Raw genomic sequence first — 12330 nt, 5'->3', positions numbered from 1 at the left:
CCCAGCTCACCCTCTCAACCTATTCTTATCACCTCCTCTCCTGCCCTTGGGCCTGATACCTACTGGCAGAGCACTGTGATTCAGCTGTGCCTATCTGATATGCAGCTATCAGGTGAACATGACCTGTGGCCTGGTCTCTGTCCAGCTGTCTTGCTTTGTAGAGAAACACAGGTGAGTTATTTCACCGTTTTTCTTGAGTCTCCCAAAAACCCTTTACAATGAAGGATGTAGACACACACAGAAGTGCTGGATGTTTGAGGCACTGTCCACAGTGGAATTTCAGTTCACAGCCATAGTTACTTTAGAAAAATCACTGTATTTTTTGAAACAAAAGAAGGAAAAAGAAAAGAAAAATAGCAAGATCTGATGATGTCCTTCCATATGATCTCTATAATAAATTCTCAGTAAAGATCAGAGAAGCCCATTCAGACTGAAAGGAAAACTGTATGTTTGAACTCACGATCACTAGGCTGACTTGGAGAAAACATTCGTTGACTTCTCAAATCTCATGCATCTGTGAGTGAAGTACTGAAACTGAAAAGTGAGAGCAATTCCTTTCCCCAACTTCCATTCTTAGACAACAGTGTTCAGTTGTATAACCCCCTGAAGACATTAAAATGTCTTTCTCTTCCTGTAAGGAAATATTTTCTTTTCCTCTCCTTAAGACATTAATTACAGGGTCACTGAGTTTGGCAGATTACTTGCTAAACTGAGTTGCATCCTGATATCCCATATTTTATTGTGATGACCACCCATCTTGACAGCCACTGAAATCACTACTCTTTAAGAGAGAGGGTTAATGGCTGTTTTAAAATGATCTAAAATCATTAACAATAGCTACAAGAACTCACCTTTCTCCAGTTCCTGGCTATATAGACCTGCTCCCTACCTTGTATCAGCATTAGCAACCACAGAGCTGTATGGGGAGATGAATCTGCTCTGTGATTTGGCTAGAAGAAAGAGTGAATGGCTTTTTGTTAGTGGTTGTCAGATGGATGAAAGAGGAGGTCTGAGTCACTCCACATCCCTAGCTGTCACTGCAAGAAGATACAGGAGTGACTATGCTGCTTTGGCAACAACAATGTCCTGCTAAACTGGGAGAACTGGTGTCTCCTCCTGGGCTCCAGACTATGGGAAAGCACTGGACAGCTGTGAACTTCCCTGTGGCAGGGGAGTTGGAACTTGATGATCCTTGAGGTCACTTCCAACCCAAGCCATTCTATGATTCTGTGATGGCTATTCCCATTAGGTCCATATCTGTAACTGTACAGAAAATACGAATCAACAGACTGGAACTCAAACTTTAACACCCTGCCTATCTGAGACTGGTACAGAAATCAAATATGGTTGAGAAAGAGTTACGGGCAGATTAGCAGATCCCACCTGTGTAACAGTTGGAGAAACAGAAAGAGCTCAGATTTGACTTCCCTGAACAGCAGTCCGCTCATGTGAAAGAAGACATAGAGACTGACTATCATTAAGTCTCTTCTCCCTCTCCTGATTTAATCTCTCAGCCTCAAAATGTGGAATATAACCGATTGTCTGAACCTGGAAGGGACCAACAAGGGTAATTGAGTCCCACTCCTGTGTAAAACAAATGCAGCATCATTCACTGGATTTCCATAATGCCCATTTTTCCACGGAGTCTTTGAAGTGCAGCCTACTATCAAACTGAAATAGGCTCTCTAGTTGTATGGCAACTGTTGAGTCACAGGCTGAACCACTGATTGAACATCTGGGGAAAGGACCTGGTCATCTCTGGGAGTACAGGTGAAGGCAATTCAACTGTGTGGCCAGAAAGGGTGGAGCCTGGCTGCACCTCTCTTAGACCCCATTTAACAGCCGACTGCCACTGGAGGAGGCTTTCTGGTTGGAGATTCTTTCCTTGTGGAATCTTTCCTGAAAGCCTTGATCTTCAGAGACAGGTGAGCACTTTTCCTTTATAGCACTGCTTTGCCTGCACTAGTCCCTTTGCTGTTTCTCTCCTGTATTGTCCTTCTACCACCTTAATCTTTCTGATTGTAACACTGACGTTTGAAAAATAAGATTCTTGTAAAAAAAAAAAAAAATTTGGTTTGTGTTCTAAGGTTAATGGTAAAAGCTATTCTAATTTACTAGCTATCATAACAATGTGAATTAAGAAAGAAATTTGGTCTTTCTAATTTCCAGGAGGGGAAGAAAAAAAAAAAGGCAGTGCTTTCTTGTTGTCCCACCTGTGGGGAGGGACTGAAACCTCTTGTTGTACACCAGGGCTTGTGGAAACATCCCCTGGATGCTGTTCTGGATCAGCACAGTGTCCTTGTAGTGTCCAACTGAAACACTCCCTCATCAATAGATGTTAGATGTCATTTATCACAGAGATGCGGCTGGGTTCCAATGACAACAGAACAAAAACTCTGGCAATATTTTCATTAAAAGATACAGAAGATTTGCAGTATAGCTGACAGAGGCCATATGTGACCTGCTTAGTGTTCAGTGGGGCTGATAAAGAGTAAAAGGAGTGTCCTGTGAAGGTAAAGCCATACCTCACCTTAATGAATAGTAACCCAGAACAGGAGGTGGGAGAGGATGATCAGATTTCCTCTGACCTGCAGTTCAACTTTTTCAGATGCAACCAGGAGGGGCTAAGATAGCAAGGCAGTTTTTCTTACTATAAGTTTGCACATCATTTCCTATTTGTCACCTTTTATTTCATTCTAGTGTTTTCAGCTGCTACTGTAAAGTCAATCTAAAACCTTACTGAAGCAGCATAAGAGAGATGGTCTGTACAATCATACCAAGTGTAAGAGAAGGGGGAACTAGACCTTGATCTTGTTTCATGCTGTTGAAAAGTACTTGAATAAATCCAAACATTTCCTTAAAGTTAAACTGGAGGTCAGGGATAGAGGAAGAGACTCAAAATTGCTTCATTCCCTATAGACTTGAGATCAAAGCAAACCACAACGAACATATAACACCACCACTGACACACAGCCAGCCTTGGAGTGACACTTGGCAGTGCTCACTATGGCCAAACCAGAGGCTGCAATTCCTCTTGCTGAGGGTATTGGAGTGCTTGCTTACCTGGTGACTGCTGGGGCCTACTGCAGTGCTGCAGGGAAAACATAGCCACTGCTTTGTCAATTAGGCAAATGAACCATGGTGAAAAACTGTTTGTCCTCACAACTCAAAGGTTAATATGAATGAGGATATTAAAAAAAAAAAAGAAGTTATTTATTGTTTCTTCAGGTAGCAGCTCTTGTGCAGCCTCACAGCGCTGGAGCTGGAATGTGGTTTCATACGATTACGTAGGTGTGTGGGGGTAAGATGTGTGTTACAGCATCCTGACATGCTCTTGTTGTATATCAGATGTTGCTCACCTCACTCCTGCCCTCTGCTTCCCTTCTTTGCTGTCCCATCTGTGCAAAGGAGGGTTTGTAGAGCTGGCAGGGTCAGTGATTAATTACACAAAGATAAACAAAGTTAATATTCTTCCTGGATAGAACTAATTACTCTAGTGTTTGCTTTTATAAACCTTAGATTGATTGTCTTGGGGACAAATCAGTCTAATTGAAAAGACCATTTGTTCTCAAAAAGGGAAAACAACATGCTGGTGCCTCATGTTTTCTGGGCTTTTTTTCCCCTCTCCTTTTTGAGGAAACAGAGGCTTTGAAAGAGGTGGTGTGTATTGGTGCATCCCATACATCACAGGCACCCCTGCAGCTGTGCCTCAGTTCTTCTCCAAACTATTTTCCCTTTAACACAAGCTGTTATTTTTCTCCCTACTATTCTACAGAGGGTCCTGGTGTGTGAGGTGCAGGCTGTACACATACTGATGAGCACCCCCACTCCAACAAGCTCCAGATTTAGCTTAAAAAAAAAAAAAATGCACAGCTGGGAAACTGAAAACAACTGGTGCATAATTTCTGCTCCAATGCACCCAAAACACTGTACAACCTTTCTGCTGCCCCAGCATGGTATGCCACCTCCTGCTCTTTTGTCCCCATGGCACTTAGCATCTCAGAGCACTTTGAGCTACTTTGCCTCCCCTTTCAGCTCACTCCTCTGATGTCTTCTGTCACTGATGCCTCTTCTGCCCTCTGCCCTCATCTGTCTTTGTTCCTCTTGGGTATACTGAAGCACACAGTATGGGCTCCTGGAGCAACTGTGGGAGAAGGGAGAGAACAAAAATGCTGCCTGCATGTCATGACAGAAAATACTGACACATAAGGCAAGGTACAATAGAGATTTGGCATGAATTATGTGACTGGGCCCTTCACCCCTGGGAAATCTGGTCTGTGCTCTGAAGTAAGGAACTCTCAGGAGTGACCTTGACTTTTGTTAGAACAAGATCTCCAGGAGTGTGGATTGAGGCCAGGAGACTGATCACCAGCTCCTGATCCCTGCTTACAACACCAACCTGCTCCTCAGCTTATGTCACGTTGCTAACAATGACACTTCTGGGGAGTAGAAGGGAAGAAGGAGGAAAGCAGCAAGAGGAGACATGGGCAAAGTATCAAGACAACTTGGGGGGGAGTTGGTAGCATCCCACCAGGGAAAAGGAATCAGAAGCTTTGCAGGCACAAGGAGGTTCAGCACCACATAAGAGAAGCCATCTCCTTTTGCTTATTTTCAGCTATGGTCAGGAAAAGAGCAATGCTGACAGACATTCTTCATAAATAAACACGTGTACACCCACTTATTCCACAGTGAAAACAACCCTAATGAATTCAGAAACAAGAGGAAGGGAATCTTGATAAGCCAGGTCTGGCCCAATACTTTCTAGCACTTTTTTTCTGAAGAAATTCAAGTTTCCCCAGTCTCCTATAGTGACAAAGCCAGATGAGCTTTTCTCTTATTTAAAGAATGTAAAACTTAAAGCAGGTGAACACTTTTTCCACAAATACCCATGTCAGGCTGTTACTCATTCCTTTTGTTAAGCCATGGCAAAGATGGTGGCATGCTGTTGCACCCTGCATTTTAATTTAGGATGAGAAAGCCCAGCAGCACCTTGCAAATCCCAACACTGCTGACAGCCAAAATCAGCAGCAGCTCATTCTCCTGGGAAAGATTTGTGAGAAAGGTGCTAAGCTCCCCTTACTCATATGCTTTCTATTCTCACTACATCTATTCCTTCACTTGTTTTCTGCTCATCTTTATCACAAAAGTGAGAATCCAGAGCTGAGAAAGATTTCCCTTTGCCCTTCCATACTTCCTCTTCCCTCAAGAGAAGACACTTTAAAGTGAACAATCTCTTTAAAAGGGCTTTTCCCCATCTCTTGGCCTTCCCTTTTGTTCCTCCCTTTTGTTTTGGATGAATCATGTGGTGTCAAGTGTCCTCAGCAGCCATTTCTGCCCTGGTTCTCCAGTGTACCAATAGATGCTTCCAGAATCAGTGCCACAGAAAGCACCTGCTTCTTGGTACTGGTCTTATGGAGAAATGTTGCAGGAACTGCAGGTGTAGTGAGAGTAGTCAGCAGTGGAAATGATTTGAGACATTTGCCCTTTCCCTGTTTCATTTGCCACTATCATCTCTCCTTCCCAGCTGCTGAAAATAGCCATTAGGCTGATAAGCAGTAATTCCCATTTGTACACTGCAAAGAAAACCAGGGTCTTTTTTTCAGACAGAGAAAATGAAGGTCAGGGAATGGCAGGGTCTTAGGGGAAAGGAAGGGAAGCGAACAAATGACTTCACACATAACGTAGAATATCCACCTAGCCTTACATCCTATCTCCATGTCAGTTTTCTGGATGATGATACTAGACAGGAGTGGTGACTGCTTTTTTTGCATCAATAGCACTAATACCAGAGTTGTTATAGCTTTTGAATGGCTTTGAATGCAATTTGCATGAGGGACATGACACTGGTCCTTGTGGCAGAGAAGGTAGGACTTGCTGAGGTGAAGAAGTACACTGCTGCTATTTAACTTATTAAACAGGCAGAAGCCTTGCAGGAATCTGTTTTTTTCAAGTGAAGTGTAGTGTTTCACCAAGTGAAACCCCTCTCAGAATACCTAGAGAACTGTTCTAACAAATATCTCTTTACAATGCTTATCTCAACAGCAGAGTGAAAGAAGCTGGTAACAGAAGAAGTGTGTTATGAGTTTTCTCTCTTCCATTCCATTGCATTTGTTTTCTGGCATCTAGTAATACCATTCCATAACCTCGTGGCATTTGCTGAATACTTGGGTAGCATCCTAGATTGTGTGAAAATCAAACTACATTAAAAAAATATGGAAAGGTGGGTTTTTCTTCAGGACTGCACAGAAGTTGATATGAACAATTTGTGGTCAAATATGGCTACTGTAAAGTTTATTGAATTTGAAACAGACACCAAGAAGCAAATCACTTTGCAGATGTCAGAGCAATTCAATCTGCAAGGAATCTGATCCTAAAAGCATCTGCACTGTACTGGCTTTCAAACGTTTGGAAACTTTAAACACTTAAAACAACTGGTAGCAGTTTAAGTCATCTTGTATACTTGCAATCATAACCTCGTAGCTCATGGAAAGACTTTGAGTGTGTAAGTTAGGGTCATTATGCCCTTCCCAAGGATACAAGAGTGCAATAGCGGGTAAGGCCAATAGTCAACATAGGCTGCCATTCATTCCCCAGTAGAGCTGGCAATAGATTCCTGGGGAAGGAAACACAAACAGAGCAAGCAAGATATTTTCCAAGAAAACTTTGGAAATCAATTGGTGCAGTCTTAGGAAGAGTAACCTAATGGGTGACATTATTCCTTTCTTCAAAAACCTACTGTGTGGTCTATAGGGAAGACCAAGGCAGACTCTTTTGAGAGGTGCACAGTAAAAGATCAAGTGGAATGGGTACAAGCAGCAAGAATGGAAAATCTGATATGTTAAGAAATTAAAAGAAATCACAGTGAGAGTAGTCAAACACTGAAAAGGGGGTCAAGGAAGCCTTGAAATCTCCCTTCTTGGAGGTATTCAGCACCTGACTCAGTAGGACTGTAAGCAACCTTTGAGAGGTATTTTGAACCAGAAAGCCCCAGAGTTCCCTTCCAACCTAAGTCACATTTTGGCAATGTAAGCCATATTTGCAATATCTTGCCCTCTTTTTTTTTTTTTTTGTTGAAACCTGCAAGATCCATGAAGAGAGAGGGTTAGCGCTGAATATTTTGGGGTCCTTCTAAGACAACTGCAAAAACAGGATTATTATTTTGAGTGATCATACTTTCATAATACAAACACAGAATTTTTACTGTCATTATCTCTCATGATTGCCAAACACTTTGGATGTCTCTTTTATGGTATTCTGAAAGTTGGTTCTGCTTCAACATGTATATACTTCTCAGAACAAGAACATAGGGTTCTATTTTGTTAAGTAACACCACACTGTGTTGACTTTCACTAATGGATGTGATTGGAAAAGGCCATATCTATCCTTGTGGTAAATACCATTATTTTGACACTAACTCTTACAAGAGCTAAACATTCAAAAAAACAACTGCATCCAAGAAATGAGCCCAGACTGGAACTTTATTGAACCAGGCAGTGGGTTTGGTGACTCTTGCACATCTCTCCTTTACCTTCTCTAATGTGGGTGCTGGATACTCCTTTTTTAAACCCCTAATATTCTGCTCAGCTCTGAAAATGCATCTTAAGCCAACACTATGTTGTTACAAATGTTGAAAAGTGATTAAGTTGAAATCAGTTAATGGAAAAACATTGAACAAGCCATGTTTTCTAAAGAAAGCAGTTGAACAAGATGGAAAAATGGAGTTATGACTCACGAGACTGGAACTAGTATGTGAGAAATGTAGGATACCAAGTACAGTTTGAAACACTTTGCTTTTTGCTTGTTCATTTCTTAGTATTTTCTTGCAGCTTAAAATTTCTTGTAAACTGAATCAGAATACTGACATGAAAAGGCTGGGAGTTTACTACCTTGATGTAGTGATAGCATTACTGCACAGGAAGTCAGAATCAAGAGGTCTTAGTCTTAAGCCAGAAAATCTCTCTGGAAGGTAACAGCATAGTAATTCTAGATGACTTGTTCATAGGTTCATAGCATGAAAACATCCTGCCATTACATAGAAAACAAGACTCTACATCAGCAGTTTATTCTAAACTATTCTCTTTTGACCTACCTCAGAGCCAAGCCTCAGATTTAGCATTCAGGTCTTGAATCATCCATTACAAAATGAAACAAAGTCCCCAGCGTCCTTCTCCCTCCTCCAGCTAAATAAAACCAAAGTGATTTCAGGCAGAGAAGTCATGAACAAGCCAAGCACAGCGGGGCCATAATATGCAGCCTGATATTGTTGGCTCTAAACAAACAAACAAACAATTGAACATTCATTTTGACAAACATCTGAAGAGCTGCACTGCACAGAAAGAAGAGTCTAAGGGCCAATATTCATTCCCAGGGCAAGTACATTGGTTTTGGTGAAGTTGCTCAATAGGTTTGCAAAGCCATTGTGTTTCTTTCTCTTCCAGCAACAACCAAGCACATCTGAATCACATTCTTTCACTAAGTTTCCTCTCCTCCTGTACCAGAATGGAGTAGCAAAAAGAACATGCTTTGTTATCTTTTCTGCCTGCTCCAGTATTTAAAGCACTTTGGGGCCTTGCTGGTTCCCTTGAACAGCAGCCATTTCTAGGTTTATTCTGCATAAATTATACAATTATGTTTCATATCATCACAAGGCATCTGCAAATGAATAGCAGACACCCCCTTCATACTGAGCCTGTTTAAACAGGATGCTGATGGAGGAAAGAATGTGTAATACAATGAGAGTGCACTATTTCCAATGGCAAGAGCTCTTTTACACCTGCATAAATAGAGCTGGGCCTGGCTGGCTATAGAGGCATTGTCTATTCTAGTTACTCGCCCAGCTGTTATACCAACCATTGTTTTCTTTATGGTTTGGTGTGCTGGCTTGCCTTTCACATTGACTTAAATCTCTACCTGAGCAAATGTGTTTGTGAAAAGATGGGTAAGTGGCAATAGATGGTAACGATATGCCACAAAGATATTCCTGGAGTTTCTAAGTACAGCAAAGAGAAGCTTCACTGAATAAACATGCTATTGAATCTGGTTGCCACAGACATGAAAAGTAACTTTTTTCAGCTTCTCCACTGACTATTGAGAAATTTGCTATAAATTATGAAAACAGTGTCAATGGGCCTCAGATGTTACTGACCACTATGAGTCTGAGATCCAGATGAACACCTCTGTTCATAGCTCAGGTGAAAGCTAGTCTTCAGCTTTCATCCAGGATCGCTCTGACATTCTTTCTTCAATCAGCTCCCCACTGATCGTCTGAGACTCTTCTCTTTTCCTTCTGTGGGACCTGGTCCAGATGTGACAAAAGGTGATGTGGTAGAATCTGGGAATGAGATGGATCGTCTTGGACCTTGAAACGAATCACCTTACACACAGAAAGATTTTCAAACTTAGTCTAGTTGTGAGGCTTTAATCTGGTCCTTTAAAATGACCATGGGTGCCCGCAGTTGCACAAAATGGTGGCCTACCAAATCCTTTTCCCATTCTGAATTCTTGGAGAGAAACTGCAGAAATAAATTAACCTTAATTTATATTGGGTACCAGTGGTGATTCTCCAAAATGAAGGGTGGTAAAGGGTTTTGTACACAATTTTCTGTGAATTCTATGAGGGGAAGAAAAAAACAGAAGGAATATGAATTCTTTAGACAGGCTGGCATGGATGGGTGAAATGCTCCATCATCAGCTCTCAACTGTCATTAGATGATCAAAAGGCTTTGATATTTAAAACAGACCTTTAACCTAGATGCTGTGTTAGATGATAAACTATAAACCTGTTTAATTGTTTGGCATTATGCGAGGAAGGGTTTGTTTAATTAGAAGGTATTTGGCAACTTGCAAGATTGTAAAATGCTTGACAATATACTAGCCAGGCCGTTGAAGCACTAATGGCAACTTAGGACTTGTGCACGTTGTACATTTTGTGCCACTTGTGGAATACCTGCTTTGTAATGGAATCATTCTGAAGTAGATTTAATGGCTGGGGAAGATGATGGCTGAGGAGTGAAATTATTCTGCAAAGTAGCCACTGCACAGACAAAGCCAGTGAAAGGTTTCTCCAGGCAAGACATATTAATTTTGATTCTCAGGCTCTCCCATTCTTAACCTCTGCTGTGGGCTGCTTGAGAGAATCCTTCTCAAGCAGGAGTGGATTTGCCTCCTAGCCAGTGCAGGCAAGGATCTGTGGTCCCCAACTCAGCAACCTGGTCCCCACAGTGGTCTGTGCAATCTGGGCTGCGTGATGGAGTAGCAACCCCACTGATGTTGTCTCCATCCCACCTGTGCCTCTCTATGGCCCTCCACACATTGGTCATCTCGGATCTTTTTCCTAAGCCTGGCACATATCAGTCTTTGGTACATGACTCAAATCATCTCTCTTAAATCAGGGTTAAAACTTCTGATAGTCACATCTGGTTGGAGAGGTGGTCAGATAAAGACAAAATGTTACTTCAGTAGTGCACTAGATTTTGTTCTGTTACAGTCAAGGTACTACAGAGGTGTATAGCATAGAGCACACTCATACAAACAAGAATGAGCCATTCATATAAATATATTTCTGCTCATATTATCATGTTTCCTGCGTGCGTTCTAAAATTGAATATTCAGTGGATATCAACACAGCTCTATGGCTTTTCAGAAGGATAAGCTGACTATTATGTTGAACTTGTTGATGCAAAAATAAACAGATGACAACTGAGTAATTTCACTGATTGAAAATGTCAAGGGAGCAGGTCCTTTGGGTATATATTAGGTAACCCTCCTTCCAGCTAAAGCAGCTTTTTCCTGTGTTCTTTTTCTGGCCCTTCCAATTTTGTTCAAGCAACGATACAAAATAGTAATAAAGGAATGTACAGGGCTGCTCAAAAACTTCAGTGCACAGTTTCGTGTTAGAAATAGGCAGATTTCTATCCAGCTCAGCTCAACAAAGCATTCTGATACTAACAACTACATTTTTGGCATGAGAGGAATAACAACTAATCATTTTGATTTCTTTTTGTTGTTGTTGTTCTTTAAATGCTAAAATGTTACGTGTCAGTGATAATGTTCTGATTTGCTGTTTAAACATGTACTGCAATATCTGATGTTATGTACATCAGTGCGTATTTCTTTTCATACTTAACATTGTGCTTCAGCACTGAACAGAACATATTATTTGAAAGTTGATTCTGAATAAAGAGATTTAAAGTACTGGAATTCTTTACAGACTAGAAAATTTTAGATGCTTAGCTCGTTTTCAGTGAGAACACAATTAAGAAAAACTTTCTAAACCTTCAAAATGTAAACATTTGATTTTATTCATTCTTATTATTCTTATTGGCAACTGATATCATGCCATTGGTTAATTATTTTTGTTATTATTCCCACACACTGTTCTCTTTTCACTCAGTAAGCAGATAACTCAGGGTCATTGATTTATACTCCTGCCCTAGGTTACCCATTGTGCAAGTCACTCCAGTTCTTTATGCTTTAGTTCTCAATTGGGAAAATAATAAAGCACGCTATAGAGTTAAATTAAACCTTGAGAGACTACCAACCACATCTTCCTCCATCCTGCTTTAAAATATCTACAGACTCTGAACACTTCCTAGGAAATCTATCTGTGGTTTTTTTCCTTCTCCTTGAAAAGATTTTCCTCCTGCCTGACCCAAACCACCACTACTGCAATTTAAGCCCTTCCCTCCTTGCCTTATCCCCAGTGGATATAGAGAGGAATTCATCACCTCCCTCTTTGTGGCAATCTTCAACATATTTGAAGACTGTTATCACAACTGTCTCACAGTTGTCTTTCCTCCAGACTAAACAATCCAAGTTCTGTCAATCTTATACACAGAAGTTATATTTTCAGTCTTTCTCATCATCTTTGTCCTTTTCTGCTGGATTCTCTTCTATGTGGCCACCTTCACATTGATTTCCCTTTGTCAATTTCTGATTGCAGTGTTGCAGCTGGGATGACTTTTCTCCAGGCACACGTGTACCAGCTGGCACAATTCAGACTTGCTGTGGCTTGGCACTGATATAATAACCTGAGTAAACAACAACAGCACACCATGAACCAGATCATTAGAAGTTACTCCCTTCAATTCAGCCATGCACATCAGATTCTGCATTGAAATATGGAAAAAATATGTAACAATAGCCAGTTCAAGATTAGACCTCTTCCTTTTTTTTTCTTTTTTTTTTCTCTGCTTTTCTTTGTGTATATTATCTTTATTATTATTATTATTATTTCCTTTTTGAAGAAGAATTATAATTAAAAAAAATGTTTGAATGAGGTCTACAAACTGAACATCACTGAAATGTAGGAAATTTCTCAGGAAGTTACTT

The sequence above is a fragment of the Meleagris gallopavo genome, chromosome 10 (genome assembly GCF_905368555.1).
Source record: "Meleagris gallopavo chromosome 10, MGAL_WU_HG_1.1, whole genome shotgun sequence".
Taxonomy (NCBI): Eukaryota; Metazoa; Chordata; class Aves; order Galliformes; family Phasianidae; genus Meleagris; species Meleagris gallopavo.
The sequence above is the reverse complement of the archived record's forward strand: the minus strand, read 5'-3'. Positions refer to the sequence as shown.